The sequence below is a fragment of the Natrix helvetica genome (assembly GCF_964273705.1).
Source record: "Natrix helvetica genome assembly, chromosome: 7".
NCBI lineage: Eukaryota > Metazoa > Chordata > Lepidosauria > Squamata > Natricidae > Natrix > Natrix helvetica.
In genome coordinates, this window is record NC_138558.1 from 32,681,770 (window position 1) to 32,699,679 (window position 17,910).

At 35.8% G+C, this 17,910-nt stretch overlaps 1 long non-coding RNA gene across 2 annotated transcripts in view; it reads right to left on the reverse strand.

Moving 5' to 3' along the window:
• LOC309395075 overlaps positions 1-17,910 on the reverse strand; it is a 28,267-nt gene that overhangs the window by 7,356 nt on the left and 3,001 nt on the right. Inside the window, exon 2 of one of the 2 annotated variants that reach the window (XR_014175847.1) lies at positions 17,707-17,834. This is a non-coding gene — a long non-coding RNA (uncharacterized lncRNA). Of the gene's footprint in view, positions 1-17,706; positions 17,848-17,910 lie in introns of both variants that reach the window. The other variant, XR_014175848.1, reaches the window with a different exon arrangement.

Sequence of the window (17,910 nt, forward strand, 5' to 3'; positions counted from 1 at the left end):
CCTAAAAAGATAGTGCCTTTGCTTTTGCTCTAAATACATATTTATTATGTATAAAAGTTATTTTTAATTATTCACCCTTAATATTATTATCTATACCACCTAATTGTTGCATGCAGGAAATAGAATGTTGACTGCAAGACATTTCCTAGAACAGCGGCCCCCAACCTTTTTGGGCACTAGGGACTGTTCCATGAAAGACATTTTTCCATGGACTGGAGCGGGCATGGTTTTGCATGCTGCCTGCATCCTATGGATGGGATTTCACTTGTTTGCAAGGCCCAGTTTCTGGCATGCTGTGGCCCAGTGCCGGTACACAAACTGGGGATTGGCGACCCCTGCTGTAGAGTACTGATGCTAGTAGTGTGAGAAAGCTAGTAGCGTGAGAAAGCTAGTAGTGTGAAAAAGCTTGAGTAAAATTGATTCTAGTTTGAATGCCCAGAGTTTGTTTGTTTATTTATTTCCCATTTGTATTATTTTGACAAATAATGAACATATCCAACACATTTCCTTCTCTTATTTTCCCCACAATAAAGTATAAAATAACAACCCTGTGAAGTGAGTTGGGCTGAGAGACAATGACCAGCCCAAAGTCATCCAGCCAGCTTTTGTAGCAAAGGTAGGACTTGAACATATGGTTTCCTGCTTTCCAGCCTGGTGCCTTAAACACTAGAATCTGATCCAGGAGTATCTTATTTTTATAAAAAGTGCCAGTGATGCTGGCTGGCTTATCTGAGTGTGAAGCAGGGAGCTAGCCCTGACCTCAAGTGATGTCCTGGATACTAATGTGGTGACCTTGGTTTCTGGTTGTTGCCAGGTCTGTTTGTAATAAAACCTTGCTAGTATATAAATTTGTGGTTGATGACCATAGAGATTTGGTTTACTTCAGTCAAGTAGTACCAAAACCTTTCTAAAAATGGTAAATCGTGTCTTTTGTAGATATGCTTTTTGGGGAGTTCTGCCCTCTGGAACAGGATCTTCCCAGAGATTTTCTTGAGTTCCACCCTACTCAAAACAGTTCCACCCTACCCTATGTTTTGAGTAGGGTAGAACTCAAGAAAATCTCTGGGAAGATATTATGTCATTCATTTATGATGCAACAATACTGAAGAAGCAAAGTGGATTCATTCTATTCAGCTTTAACTTACATGAAAAAGGTAATTTGTAAAGAACAAATATTACTTCCCATTACCAAGGATAAGTCCAGTTTCTAGCAAATAGAAATTCCTTCATACTTCACTAGACAGTCTTGTAGCAGAATTTTTCCCCACTAATACATATAAAAATAAAATGCATGCCAGAAATAATGAATTGCTGTGATTTAGGGTGGTGTGGCTGGTATAAATGGGAATTCATAGGTTGGTGATAATTGTATGTCACATGCCACTGAATGGCGATAAAAAGACCAGATGTCCACTTTTGGAAAAAATGAACAACATTTCCAATGAATCTGATTAAGAAAATCCAAAATAGGGGCTACAACCATGATACACCCCCAAAAAGGACAGGTCTTTGCATTGTTGTGTTCATCACCTTTAGTTTTAGGCTCTTTCTCTACAGACATCCCTATATGTAAGTATATCTTATAAAAACTCTTTGGCGTTCTTGAAATATGTCAGGTTGGGTTGATATTCAGAATCAGGCTCCTTGTCATCTGATTTTTCTTCCACCTGCTCCAATTGTCAGCCTCAGGTGATTGACCAAATCCCAAGGCTGACAATCTGCTGGAGCAGATTCTTCAACCTTTGACTTCTCTGAGTGAAAAGAGACATAAGAATTAAGGAAGTTTATCAAGAGAAACATGTTATGTATATTCATGTTTATGTATAAATGCGATAGAACTTGCAATGCAGATTATCAGATGTTCAACTGCCAAGAATCATTATATGAGATATAAGTCATATGAGCAAATAAATACATAAATAAATATATTTATGGCTAAAGGAAGTCCCTGATATTAGATGCCTTAAGAATGTTGAAAATCTGCACTGAAATCCTATTCATACATTTCCTCAGCGCCAGCAACTGTTTGAAGCCTGAATTCAGTAAGTGATGGTTTAATGGTAATCAAGAATATGACTTCACTTTACCACAAATGAAAAATTGAAACCAACGAGGATTATTTGTTTCATTCATTTCATGAATAACTTCTGAAAATCTTATATCCATCTGTGGCTCATTTTCCATTAGCAACCAGAAGAGGTCAGATGGAGGTTAAAGAAATAAAATTATAAAAGTATGGGAAGAAAGATGGATAGTTTAGACTGTGATTGTCACTCAAATAGTTTTAACATAAGTACTTATGCATAGTTTTGGACTTGTTTACTCGAAGGCCACATGGAATTATGAACATGCAAAGTAGCTTCTATTTTTACACGAGATGTTTTTTTCTTTTAAAAGGTTGTGAAAGTTGTACTGTTAATATGTTCTTCATACTAACAATATTAAAACTACTCACTCCTCTAATATTTCCTTTAAGCATTTTCAACTTAACCTACACTATTTTTCTGCGCTTTTCCTATGTGTGTATTTCCTAATTTATAATTAGTAAAAATGAAAGACAACTTGATTTCTATGTGACTATGCGTGGCTTTATACAACATCCTAGGATGAAAATTCAATTGGCTACCTTGTTTTGTGAATCCAATTGGCTAATTTAAGGTAAAAAATGATGTGTGAATTCAGGCAATTGAATTAATTCAGTGAACCATGGTTCAACTTAAGTTTATGATGAAATAACCCTATGTTTAATTCCTATTGCATAGAGTTGTGTGAATGTGAAAGCTTTGTCCCTGTGGGTTCACCCCATGAAGAGAGAGAAGACTTCACATCTATCATTCAGGTTTTGGGTGGTTATTTTGAAGCTTAGATTTTTGTATATGCGTATATCTGTATGCATTGGGAACACATTTCTGCCATAGCTGTCTAGAGCAGTGTTTCTCAAACTTGGCGACTTTAAGTCCTGTGGACTTCAACTCCCAGAATCCCCCAGCCAGCATAGCTGGCTGGGGAATTCTGGGAGTTGAAGTCCACAGGACTTAAAGTCGCCAAGTTTGAGAAACACTGGTCTAGAGTGAAAGTGACTTCTGCGTATCATGCAGGGTCTCCGGAGCGCTTCGGCGGAACCACCCAAAATCTCCATGCAACTGCTTTGAAGCTTTATGATGTGGATCCAGAAGGGTGCTTCATTTTGCTGAAGAATCTGCACAAGCTTACTATTAAATACTTTTTCTTCATCTGTGAAATTTTGACAGTTCAGATATTTATTTTTAGATTTATATCCAGCCTTCCCTCCAGGAGCTCTGCCTCATCCCCTACCTCATTTTATCATTGGAAGTCATAAACACGGTATGCTAGGCTGAAAAATAGCGATTGGCATTCATCATTATTTTCACCTATATCTGAGCATTAATTATTATATCCTGGGTTTTTTAAAAAAATCCATTCTGTACACAAAGCTATATTTAAAATGAAACCTGTTTTGGTCCAGGATATATCATCACGAAGCCTTTAAAAAAGCCATGAAGCATTGACTTGATAAAAGCATTGCGTATCATAAAAATTGATATGAAAGTTTTTGTGAAAGAGAATAAGTTATAATTTGCAGTTCCCAGATAGACGATTTCCTGCCTATCACTCCTGGACATTCTGCTTAAGAACTAAGTTAGAGGTGATGCAGCGTTAAAAATATTGATATGTTTTGCCACTAAAGAAATAATTTTGTAGGGAAAATGTTTCTCACTGGAAAGATGATGCGGAGAGCTGAATACTTCAGTGCTGCCATCATCCCAGTCAGAACAATCAAAATGGCCTTTCTACTGTTATACAAATTATATATCCTAGGCATTGGTAAAGAGTGAGTGAGACCAGGATAGGAAACAAAGTAAGGGCATTAGAGAAGAGTCGCTGTTGTGCAAGGTTTTTCCTACTTCTAGCATTGTTGTTGATGTTATACTGTTTTATTTTGTTTTATGCTGTTTCATTAGTTGTAGGTGGCCCAAAGTTGGTTTTAAGGTGGACAGCTGTATAAAGTAATTGAACAATTAAGTTAAAGTATTTGCTTATAGATTTATATTTGGGGGCATGTATAAGTGCACCAATGTGCCTCCCGCCCCTGTCCTAACAACCCATTTATTCGTATCCATTTCATGAATCCATAATCTTGTATGTACCTATATCAGTGATTGGTTTGTACCGGTTTTACAATCGGTTTGCTCATGCTCTCTTGAACATTCTCTCTCGCATGTGATGCTTCTGCGCATGCGCAGAAGTGCCTGAGCAGGTGGGCGGAGCCTCCTGCCCCCATCACTACTGGTTCAGGCAAACCGGGCCGAACTGGGAGCAACCCATCTCTGACATATATCTATTATCTTATGCACCCTTGACAAAACAAACAAACAAACAAACAAACAAACAAATATTTGCATCACACTTTTCATTCTGGAGTTCAAAGGGGAATAGATACCATTTCCTTCACCTGTTATGTCTCCCAGCTACTCTGTGAGGTAATTTGGGTTAAGAAAGGATAAGTAGCATATTTTTCCATCTATAATACTTATAGATAGATATAGATGATATAGATATATAGATACACACATACACACACACATATATTTGCGTCCATGTTAAGACGCCCCCATGTTTCACGTAGTTTCATGTAGTAAGCACATTATAAGCCATCGCTGTGCAAAACCTTTCTTGTTAGAGTGAGTAGTACAACAAGAACAGGAAATGCATCAAAGGAACAATAGAGATGAAACCTAGAGTGGCAATGTGATACAGGAAATAACTACAATAGAGAGGAATGATAGACCTGCATATAAGATATAGGCTCATTTGGCATGTGTGGTCTTTTCCTTTCTGCCTCTGCCACCGGTATATAAGATGCCCCTCCGTTTTCAAGTAAATATTTTAAAGAAAAAGTAGCATCTTATACACAGAAAAATACAGTAATCCAAGTCATCTGGAAGCTTCCATGGCTGAGAATGGACTTGAACCTGAGTCATCTTAGTAGCAGTCAAGACTGTAAACATTAAGTGAAAGTGCTGTTATCTAGATCTTATCAGACTGTAAGGTTTGTGGAATAGGAATGTTCTGTTCTAGGACAATTAGTGACAATACAAATCTTGCCTGTGGCTTCACTGAAGAATTTAGCTTGCATGTTTAATAGACTCATACAATGGGTAGAGAATAGTCTCACTCTTCCTCTGGGCACATCCAACCAATGGAAGAATATTTCATACACATAACAACCCACATTATCTTGACTCTATTCATTTTATTTATTAAAAAAATTATATGCCTAGCCAACTCACATAAGGTGATTCTGGATGGCTCACAAAACTAAATATTCACATTGCAACAAGTTATAGACCCTCCCAGACCTTTACAGATGGCTTTTACATATAAGCTGGGTTCACAAAATTACAAATGAGGAGGTGAAAGCAAAGGGAAATAATCAACGCCATTAAAAAATATTCAGGGGCTTCTATTTTTAAAAGAAACAAACATTCATAACCTTGGGTATCTTCCTTTCATTTTTCCAGGGATGATTGAAATTATCGAAGAAGACTGTATTCATTGTCAAAACAGTGTTTGGAGGATTTTGCTTCTTACCAGACTATAAAAGAAAAAATAGAAGAGGTATATTTGGAGAATGGACAGCATTGGGAATTATTACTTTGTCCTGCCTGCCCTAAATATGTTATGTACTTAAGTGCAGGCCTTTAGTCCTCTCAAGTAGCTGTTTGGCCTCTCTTTATGAATACTAAGCTCCCTGAGATTCAGAATCAATAAAAACAATTTCTGCAGGGAAAAGAGAAATGTTATTTGGGAAGCTGAAATATGCTTTGGCATTAAAATGTCTCTTTTTCTAGATTATATGGATATTTTAGAAGCAGGACTGCCAACATTCAAAAATAAAATAGAACCCTCCAATGACTTATAAAACATCTTTCTTTAGCAGAATAGAATATATAGACAGGAGAAAATAGTTCTCTGGTGAGGTAAATGTACAATGAATATCACTGCATACACTAATTCTAGGCTGAAAGCTATTCTCTAAAGGGAAGGAATAATGGCATTCCGCTAGAGAATTGCATCATCTAACTTTCATCTGAAAGCTCTATTATCAGTGCATTTGCTTCTGAGATTTTTCTGTGGATTCTGAGATGGCACTGCTGAAGTCAGTTATTCTTTTTGGTGTGAAAATTAAAACATGACCTCTTGAACTCTTGGGTGAAACTAGATCTGACCCATAAGAAAAGGTTATAAAGAAGTTGGCAAGCTTCAGAGTTCATCAATATACTTTGTCAGGATTGAAAGTAAGCAAAAATGAAGAAGAACAAAGAGTAAATGAAATGTTGGATAAGATGAAGAAGTTAAAATATTATGTTTACTTTGAACTGGAATTGTTTTAGTTAATGTATTTTAATAAGTAAAACCCTGTTACTTTTAATTTATGTTTGCCTAATGGATAAATACTGCTCTCTCAAAATTTCTACACTATATACAGTATATTCAGACTGTATATATTAGATAGGAACTACTAACAGTTTTTGACAAAAAAGGATCATTTTCCATATGCAAATTTAAGTAACAGCAGATATGATGGATCACTTTTTCCCAGTGTGTCAGTTTTGCATACATTGATAAGTTTGTTTTACCTCATTTCTTCCATAATGTCAATAAATATGTACAACTTTTCTATTAATTTTATGTATACCTATTTAAAAGTAGTTCACATTAGGTTCATTGGGATTTACCACCAGGTATCTTTGTGTATAATCCAATATTAATATCCTTTTTTCTCACATAACATAGTTTATCTAACTACACATATTAATATTTGTGCAATCTTTTTAAGGTGAAAACTGCTTCACAACATGTAGGTAAGTACATAGTTAAAATCAATATATTTACATTCACCCAAGTTATTTGTTTTAGAAAGTATGAATATACACATAAACATATACATATACAGTACACATATCATATTTCTATGGAAGGATCCTATTCTTGAAACATCTTCTGAAAATATCCCCAGTACGCTAATTTTATATAGGTTTCTGTAGTTATTTCTTCACCAGTGATTTATACTTTTAGTATTATCCAATTATCATTGTGCTGATATGCCAGTAATGAGAACTGGTTTTATGTTGCTTTAATAATTAAGAGTTGATGTTATAAAGGTGCTGCAAGTTCCTGGTGAGAAGGTTTTGATTCAATTTTCATAATTAATGGCTATTTTTGATTTTTAAATACTTTAACTACATAATTTCTTTATGTGTTCACATCAAACACATGTGAAAGCACTTTGGCGTGTAATATTTTTTGCATATCATTCTAATTTCATATGTCTACTAAGGGAGGAATATAAGGAAAAACACACATAAAGAACAGCATGTTAACGGGTTTTTGTTTTTATTCTTTAAAATATTAGTATAAAATTATTTAAACTTTCAATCAAAAGTTCCACCTAGAAAACTAACTATAATTGTAAAAGACAAAAAAAAATATTATTCTGAAATAAAATTCACAAATTTCAACAAGCATATGCTAGCTTTCTTATAGAAGAAAAATGATAGCCTATTTATATTTTATAAATTAGATAATAATATTCTGAATTCGTGTTTGAGCCAAATGAAATTTTTCGTGGTTCCTTTCATTTCTTTCATGATAATTTCTTATACTTCAGCTTAACTGGTTGGATGGAATCAGGTAAGAGAATTTGATATTATGTTTATGAGTTTGGCAAGAATCCTATCCCTATCTATGGAATTTGGTGATCTATATCAGTGGGTAAATGGCAGACAAGATAAACTGCCTGATTAGGATCTTATATCCTGTCAGATGTTATTGCTAATGGCTTTGGTTAATGAAGATTATGGCAAATATGTTCTAAAATCTTCTAAGTGTACATAATAATGATTGTGATAAAAAGGAACAAAATACTGAAGCAACAACTATAATTGGCTTGCAGTGTTTTCAGTAACAGATAGGCTTAAGATACAGAAGATAGGCTTAAGATACAGAAAGATCTTGACAAACTTGAACATTGGGCACTATCTAATAAAATGAAATTCAATGGTGAAAAGAGTAAGGTTCTACATTTAGGCAACAAAAATGGAATGCACAGGTACAGTATAGGTGATACCTTGCTCAGTTGTAGTAACTGTGAAAGGGATCTTGGAGTCCTAGTGGACAACCATTTAAATATGAGCCAGCAGTGTGCAGCAGCTGCCAAAAAAGCCAACACAGTCCTAGGCTGCATCAACCGAGGGATAGAATCAAGATCACGTGAAGTGTTAATACCACTTTATAATGCGTTGGTAAGGCCACACTTGGAATACTGCATTCAGTTCTGGTCGCCACAATGTAAAAAAGATGTGGAGACTCTAGAAAGAGTGCAGAGAAGAGCAACAAAGATGATTAGGGGACTGGAGACTAAAACATATGAAGAACGGTTGCAGGAACTGGGTATGTCTAGCTTAAGAGAAAGAAGGACTAGGGGAGACATGATAGCAGTGTTCCAATATCTCAGGGGTTGCCACAAAGAAGAGGGAGTCAAACTGTTCTCCAAGGCACCTGAGGGTAGAACAAGAAGCAATGGGTGGAAACTAATCAAGGAGAGAAGCAACTTAGAACTGAGGAGAAATTTCCTGACAGTTAGCGCAATTAATCAGTGGAACAGCTTGCCTCCAGAAGTTGTGAATGCTCCAACACTGGAAGTCTTTAAGAAGATTTTGGATAGCTATTCGTCTGAAACAGTATAGGGTTTCCTGCCTGGGCAGGGGGTTGGACTAGAAGACCTCCAAGGTCCCTTCCAACTCTACTATTGTATTGTATTGTATTATAGATTTTAGTGTAAAGATAAGTTGCATTTCCCACTTTTCCTGCATATTAAATATATCCACAGATTCTATTCCTGTAATAGTGGCTTGTGAAGTAAGTTTGTTATGGATTTTACATTAAGATTCTATATTGTAGAAACGTCATTCTCTTCATTAAGAAAACATAGCCTTGATTTGCTGCTGTTTTGATTTATGAGACTGTTATTGTAGGTATTGATTACAGCAACTCTATTGCAGCTGATTTTGCTGTAAATAATCAAGTGTCACATTAGTAGGGTTTCAAAAGGAATTCATGTTCATTTGATGGGGTGTGAAAACCTGGTAATAGCTATTCCTGTTCTCCCCCCCCCCCTTTTTTTTTTTTACAATATATCCATATCTACTGGCATAAATTCTTAAGAATAATTTCAAGATTTCTTTCCCTGCCAAATAATCTGAATACTACTCTAATTTACCTGGTAAAGAGTTCTTCATAAGATTTCAGAAGAGATTTGCCATTGCCTTCTTCCCAGGACTAAGAAAGAATGACTGGCTCAAGGCCACCCAGCTGGTTTTTTGCCTAAAGTGGGCCTAGAACACGTGTTCTCCTGGTCTCTAACCTGGTGCCTTAACCACTATATTGAACCTGGTTCAGAGGTGGTATTCAGCCAGTTCTGACAAGTTTTGGAGAACTGATAGCGGAAATTTGGAGTAGTTTGGAGAACTGGCAAATAGGCCGGCCCTGCACCTGCTGCCTCCCAGACTCCCACCTGATCTTCTTTTGTTGCCCTGAACAGGAGAACGGAGCTGAAAAGCAGGTTAGTGGGGTGGAGAGGAAATGGGAATTTTGCAGTAACCTTCCCCCAGGAATGGGGATTTTGCAGTATCCTTCCCCTGCCACGCCCACAAAGCCATACCACACCCACAAAGTCACGCCCACAGAACCGGTAGATAAAATTTTTGAATCCCACCACTGACTTGGTCTGAACTATTTCACTTCATGGAGGCAGAAACAGTTGTTAGGAATTTTGGGATTTTTAGGTCCTTCGTATCTAAGCAATCCTTTCAGTAAGCAAAACTTAACAGAATGTATTCCAAATAAGCTATAAATTGCATACATGAAAAAAGAAAATGGTGTGACAGTAGAGTTCTTCAGATGCTAAGGCAAATCTCTCAGATGGGCAAACAAGAGAAAGAAAAAGGAGGGCTAAACACAGCCTGTATCTTGCAAAACTCCATGAAGTTCCTCAGTCAACTAAAGTATGTTGTTCTTCACCACTTCACTCCATCAAAACATAGCTGCACATGCAAGCATCACTCATGCCCACTCTTCTCTGAAGATCCCGGTTCAGGCACTTGAAAGCCCGGATCATCAGTTGATGGTAATGTAGAATTTTGTATCTCATTGCTGCTCTCTCTAATCATTGCCTAGTTTTCCAAGATCAGTTAACATAATGATGGATTAGATAAGGACAAAAGAGATTCAGCAGATTTCTGATCCTGCTGTCTTTTTGAAATGGACGCTATGCTTCAAAAACATTGCAATTCTGCAGTTCTTACAACTGGTCTCCTTTTCCATTGAGACTCATATCTGTCTCTAGACTCATATTAGCTATTACTCATTTCCCCCCAGCATCTTGTTCTTTACCTCCTTGCAAATTCATATTCCATAGCAACACATAACAGAGATGCTATTGGGAAATACGCCTGGGTGCAAAATTGATTATATGCTATCATTTTAATCTTAAGAACCCCTAGAGCTTTAAGCGCAACAGAAATTTTCTGGAAATTTCAGTGCTATTCTTTACATTTTTAAAAGCAATAACGTGAGTATTTTTTCAAGACTATATATGCATATAAATATGTATACATATAAACAACACGGAAGAGTTGTGATCAACTTATTGAAGTTGATTTTATGCAACTTAAATTTCAGTCCTCCAAAAGAATTTCCTCAATTTTATAACTGGCCAAGATAAGACACTATAGAGACAAAGTCTTAATCTGGCTCTCATTATAGCTGAACTCAGAAAATGATTGAAGCTCCAAGCTAATGAACTAAGCTATTAAAACAAGTATCCCCAACCCCTGGGCCACAGCCATTACCGGGCCGTGGCCTATTTGCAACCAGGCTGTGTGAGTAGTGGGCCAGCATGCACACATATGAAGTTGCAACTTGCAAGTCAAACTTTGTGTATGTGCATGTGCACGGTGGCCCACTGCTCATTCAAATTGAACTATGTGCACATATGTGCCAGCCCACCACTCATGTGGCCCTGTTTCCCTTCCCCCTGCCAGATTGCTAAACTGCAAAGGTTGGGGACCACTGTATTAACATGAAAATATTGAACGTTGGTCTTTCCTGTAGCACAACATAATAAAGCTGTAGAAATGACCCATCAGGCAATTTGATTGCATTAATGAAGATGATATACTCTTCTTTCAAGAATAACCAGGGCAGTTCTTTTCCCACTGTACAAGCCCAGTTTGCTGTTTCATCACAAGAACCATTTTCATTTCACTGCCACAAATTTTAAGTAGGCAAAGACAAACATAAGGTGAAGGTTAATATTGATTTTAAAACTCAACCTTTTGTTGTCATATTGAATTTCTCTTTCAGTGAGCATTGCAAAGAAGATGCTTAATTGGTCATGTGTCATGCTATTGAAGTTCAAGATATTATCCAATAAATGGCTAAAATTGCTAAATTTCTAGTGAAACTTGTCTTTGTGCAAACTGCATGCTGAACTGTCGGAGTTAAAAGCGGTGATGGAGGCATATTGCCTTGATCCACAAAATACATTTGTTTGAGGAATAACAAGAGGAGTGAAGCATGAAGGCTGCCTTGGCTGAAAATTGTATTTCCCCCACAGTGAATGGAGATAGAAGCCTTAAATCTATAATTTCTTCCTACAATGGGAATATGTGGCTGGTACACCTGTTTCAATTGATTTCCCCCTTTTTATTAGCCATTGCAGTAAGAGATCATAGTTTCAGATGCACGGTTTACCTCTTTGTTTACTTTTACAATGGCATGCTTACTACAATGTGTCCTTCAGTTCTGTATGTTTCAGATAGAAGAGTTTTCAAAAGATTTAAATCCTGTGACAGATACTTCAGTTTGAGTTGTTCTTTGGTATATTGTGCAGTAAAAACAGAGTTCAGATGTTTATGTGTTATTTGTATATGCTTAATATAGACTTGATGTAATGGTTAATATGTTGGACTAGGTTTTAGAAATCCAACACTTATTCCATAGAAACTAATTGAAGCGCTTTAGCCTGAAGGCATTTTCTTAGTCCAATCTACTTCTCAGGTCTGTTTTTACAATAAAGTGAAAGTAGGTGCCACCTGGCTCACCTGGAGTAAAGGTAAGCTATAAATCTAATAGACCTTCATAATTATACCCATCATCATCTGAGTACTGATGAAAAATGTGTACTTTAATGGATTCCATTCATATAAAGTAAGCACGTTGCACCATTCAAAGTGGTAATCTGATTTCTCTAAAGTATCACTTCCGTAATGAGGAAACCTTCCTCATAGCATAGCAATGAGGAAGGTTATGAATCTACCTTGTTATAGTCCTTTTATTTATTTATTTCATTTATCATGTACAAATTATTTGAGTCTGGACCTTTTTTTTCAGCCTCTTGTTGAAGACTATTTTCAGTTTAGAGTTTTATTTCAGTTGCTGCTTTTAATTGGTTCTGCTTGTAGCCTGAAGTTTGCAGTTTTGAAGCTTGGTTTTACAGCTGCTTTGGGTGAATAAAGTTGAATGCTGTAGCATGAGTTTGAGGAGAAAATTCTTGAAGACTTTCTTAAAAGAAAGTGGAAAATATGTTTATAACTGAAAATGTTTCCTAAGGTGAAGTCTCCGCAGACTTTGTAATTCTATCTTCAAAGCACCTGTTGTGTCTTTTCATTTTTTGAAACAAAAATCTGAATTTACCCCAGGACTAGTATTAAAAATATATTACTGAAGCCTGTGTAATCCTTGCTTCCTTAATCTGTCTAGCATTATAGGGCATTGGAAACTCCAAGAAGAATTTCCAACTTCTCATTTCTCATTTATAATGAGCTCATTAAGGAGGAGTCTCTTTGAATGATATAAAATGTATCATACCAGATTTCTTGCCATCTGGGTTGAGTGTTTATATATAAGATAAACTGCCAATTGGCTGTTCTTCTATCTCTTCATTGCTTATGTCTAGTGACCTATTCACATCCTTCCTACAATCCTTCACAGTACCAGAGTACTGATCATTTTGGACCTGACAGAAATATTGGATATACTTGATTGCCATATACTGATACATGTAGATTATATTTTTTGAGCATTCTTGGTATGCAGATTATCGGTTCAAGGTGTTTTTTTTTTGTTCCCATTATTCTTCAGGATGGTATGGTAGATATGGTGGGAATTTCCTACTATAGTAATCAAAATTAGTTCTGGGATCTATTTTATTTAGCTTTTGTAATTTTTTGTGCAGATTTCCAAATTGTCCTTCTCAATTTCCAAATTGAATCTTTCAGTTTTGACTAATGGTAAACTGATTCAAACTAGCTACATTTACAATAAACGTTGTTTTATTTTTAATTTTAGGACTTAATTTATAGGACTTAATTTTTTTGATAGAAGGCTCTGAGGCTTTATCAATATTTACGTTGGTGGTTTTAAGTTATAATTTTCTGGCATGTATTCCTGACTGTTTCCTACACTTACTGTAGTCCACTAACTGATCCATTTGGCCTGTTTTATACCTTCTATGATATTATTATGTTGTATTATATTGCAGTTTCTTCCTTGGTTTCTTACTCAAATTGGAGTTCAGTTTATATTACTAGGGCTTGTATTTAAAGCCTTGTAGTAACAACTCATATTTATATATGATTAAAACTAAGGTGACCAACTTTTTTACAATGAAAAGGAGGACAAATAAATTGGAAAAAATATATTGTAAATAAAAGAAATATTTTATTCATTGCAACAATAATACACTAAAATATGATATATGGATAATAAAAACATTTGCAACATTTTATATTGTAATTATGCTTACATGCCTGTTAATTATTATTTAAATGAGTACTTTTCCATTGAATTAATATTTTTGTCAATGTATCATCTTCTAACAATATATTGGAAATATCTGAACAAGAAATATCCTTCATATTGAATTTTACGGCAAATGCTGCAGCTAGAGTATCAACATTCAATCTCGATTTCTCACTTGTCGAAAAATCATTGGCAATTGAAAAAAACTCTTTCAACTGCTGCATTAGTTCCAGGGCAGCACAACGTAAATTGAACAAGTATAAATAAATGTTCACATGGAATATGTTCATTTTTGAAATGGCTGAAAATATCCACCCATCTTTTATCAATTTCAACATGTTGATTTTCCCATTGTATTAATTTTTCAGAATTTAAATATACATTCAGTCTTCTAATTTCTTCAAAGAGACAATTGTCGTCTATTTTAATGTCTAGCATTTCTTTAGATAAAAATTCAACACAAGATTCAATATCTGTTCAATATACTTGCGATGAAGTAAAAAAAAAAACACCATTAAAAACTGTTTAATAAAATACGTCACATAACACGCAACAGATTAGTCTTCAAATATCAAAAAGGAGGACATGTAGGAGGACACTTTTCGAGGGAGGACAGAACTTACAAAAGAAGGACTATCCTCCCTAAAGGAGGACGGTTGGTCACCTTATTAAAACACTTTTGTCTGTCTGTTTGTTACCTCCATAGGGATAGAACAGTAATTGATGAACCAAGGAAACTCAAATTACAAAATAATGGGACCCATAAATTCTGTGAGTATTTGAAGAAATTGTGGTTGCTTCAGCTGCATTCAGTCACAGTCATGTGATCCCCATTTCCAGCTCTTCTAACAGCTTCCCAGAAGTCATTGGAGAATCCTGCAGGAATTGTAAAACAATCATGACTGCAGACGCTCTTTGCAACCATCCCAATAATAAAATCTTTACTTGTGGGAAGCTTCCAAAAGTAAGTCAATGGCGAAACTGGCATGGAAGGTTGCAAGTTGTTAAGGTAAGTTTGTCTCACCTGTGCACTCTACCTAATTCATCTGTTCATATTATACTGGCCCTTACACAACCCCTGAATCCATCAGTTCCATCTGGCAGTAGCCTCTTACTTCCCTCCTGGCTTTGAATTTTCAGCTTCCTGTTAGCTTTGCAATCTTGTTTAAGTCAATGAAAAGCTAAGTCAATGACAATCTAAACTTAATGTGGCTAGAAGGAAGAGGGGAGGAAAGAGAGAGGGAGAGCAGTCATTCTGTTTTTCGGTTTAAGTAAAGAAATATATTTGATCTGATGCCTCAAAGGTTGTCTTGTTACACATAATGCTATACTCATTGAACATTATCCAGTAATTTCATAGTAGGCATAATGTCTAACAGTGCTATCACATCTTATTTATTTTTAAACAGGATAGTGCACATTGTATTCCATGAGTCTTAATCCTTAGTCATGATCTGGTTTATACACAGGATATAACTATATAGATATAAACAAGTAATTCACAATATTAGAGTGCTTTATAACTTGATATAGTTTTATATATACTAACTTTTATGCTCCACAAGTCTAATTGTTCATACTCCTCTTTTAGTTTCTTTTAGATTCTTGCTTTTTATAATTGTAGTTTTTAAATAATGCATCTTTTATACCTGCTAGCTTTTTACATATTTTTTTATTTTTACTTTTAATATATCCTTCATGCATTTTCATCAGTATACTCTGCTTTTCTTATTCTGGTCTATAACCATAATAAAGTTTTGATTTAATTTAATTTAATTTAATCTATAGTGCAGTATGATATGTATCAAATTTATAGAACTTCATCTTCCAAAATGTATACTGTGCCCAAAAATAAGACTCTGTCTTATATTTCTTTGCTTCCAAAAGAGGCACCAGATCTTATTTTGGGGGGGATGTCTTCCACTATCTCACCTCGCCATAGTGGCACAAATAGCCCCACCTAGCAGGAGCCCATGTGGCCACTGCCAGGCCATTTTTTCTGTGAGTCTCTCCTGGCCTCGGTTTCACTGTCACAGGCCTTCAGGAAAGGCCTCTGAAGCCAAGAAACAAACAAACAAACAAACACACACACACACACACATATATATATTCGGGTCTTTTCCCGTGTAGGATTGAGATTGTCTTGGCAACGTTTCGGCAAGATCTCACTTGCCATCTTCAGGCTTGGGCTTAAAATGCGATCAGAGGTGCCGTCTTTCTGTAAATCTTGGTGGGAGGGGATGGGGTGCTGGCTTTGTTTCAGTAAGTGGAATGATTGGTTGTGTGGTTGTATCATGATTGGTAGATTGGTGCTGATTGGTGCTGGCTGTGTGTGCATTGTTGTTTTGTATTGTAACGGCCTGGGTGGTGGGTGGTGTTCGTTTGTTGACTAGGGCTGGTTTCCAGAAGTTTGGTAGGCGGGAGGTATCATCACGTTTATTCATGTTGTGGGGGTGTTTCTCTATTTCGATGGCTTCCATAATTATTCTCTTGTTGAAGTGTTCTGTTTTGGAGATTAACCTGGCTCCTTCAAAGTTGATTTCATGTCCTGTAGCTTTAAGGTGCTGGAAAAGGGAGGAAGTTTTTTCTTTTTTTCTTACTGCGTTCTTGTGTTCTGTGATGCGTGCATTTATTCTCCTGTTTGTTTGTCCTATATATGTTGCAGGGCAGATTTTGCATGGTATTTCGTAGACTCCTTGGTTTTCTAGCTGGATTTTGTCTTTGGGGTTTCTTAAGATGTTGACTATTTTTTGGTCAGTGGTGAAGACTGTCTTCATATTGTGCTTGTGGAGAATTTTGCTGATTTTATCTGTGGTGCCTTTGATGTAAGGGAGGAGGGTGATGCCATTGTCCTGTTCTGTGTCTTGGTTTTTTGGGAGAGTCTCCTTATGGATTAGGTTGGTGATTGTTTTTCTTTGGAATCCGTTGGAGATTAATACATTTGTGAGTGTGTGTGTGTGTGTATGTATGTATGTATGTATGTATGTATGTATGTGTGTGTGTGTGTGTGTGTGTATGTGTGTGTATATATATATATATATATATATATATATATATATATATATATATATATATATATATATATATATATATATATTCCTTTTATGAATTAAATCTTAAACACACCCACCTACCCACCCATACACACACATCTAGCCTAGGTGCTTTTAGGATTTAATTCGTAAAAGGAATATATTCTATATGAAATTTCAAGAAAAACTTTGAAAAAGAGATGTAACCAAAATGGAAAAGAGGACTTTCATTTTGGACAATGTATGAAGAAGCATGGCATCTTTTTCTATAAAAGAAAAATAACAGAAGGCTGATTAGATTCTTTTGTTACTCCACAATGTTATATTGAATTGATTGTATGATATTTGTTTTGAAGCAGTATAAGTGAAACAAAAGGAAGAATGGCTTATGTTCTGCTAGCATGTAGATCTTCACTTGCTAAGTAATGCCTCCTGAATCTAACACTACACAGCATGTCCTTAAAACAACAAGGGTGATGGATGCAAATACAAAGGGGAAAAGCAGTAAAGCTACAACAATAGCCGAATAGGATATTTAATGTATTTTTCTTATTGTGAATCTCATGTTTCATAATAACATAAGAGCTATATTAAAGATTTGTTTAAACTAGGAATTCAGAAGTAGGCAGAAAAATATGTCTGCATTTGTTCTACAAGGTCTCATTCCATTTGGTGAGAAGATAATGCTTTAGAAATTAATTAACATACAATTTCACAGAAATTTCCAAGGAGAATACTCTTACTCAAAAACTCAAATTTTGATGTAAAGAAAAGTTTTAATTCCTACCTCAAAGGCCATCTTTTCTTCACCAAGATCATCCTCTCTACTTCTCCCAGTTCAATAAATTGTCAGGGGAAGAGATCACGAGGGTCGTTCTTCCACTGTGGTTTTTAGTGGAAATGCTATTTTCATCCCTAAAAATGAATCCTGCTCTTGATAAATTGCTAGTTAACTTTGTTCAGTTAAGTGGTGAGAAAATTAAGTCCTGCA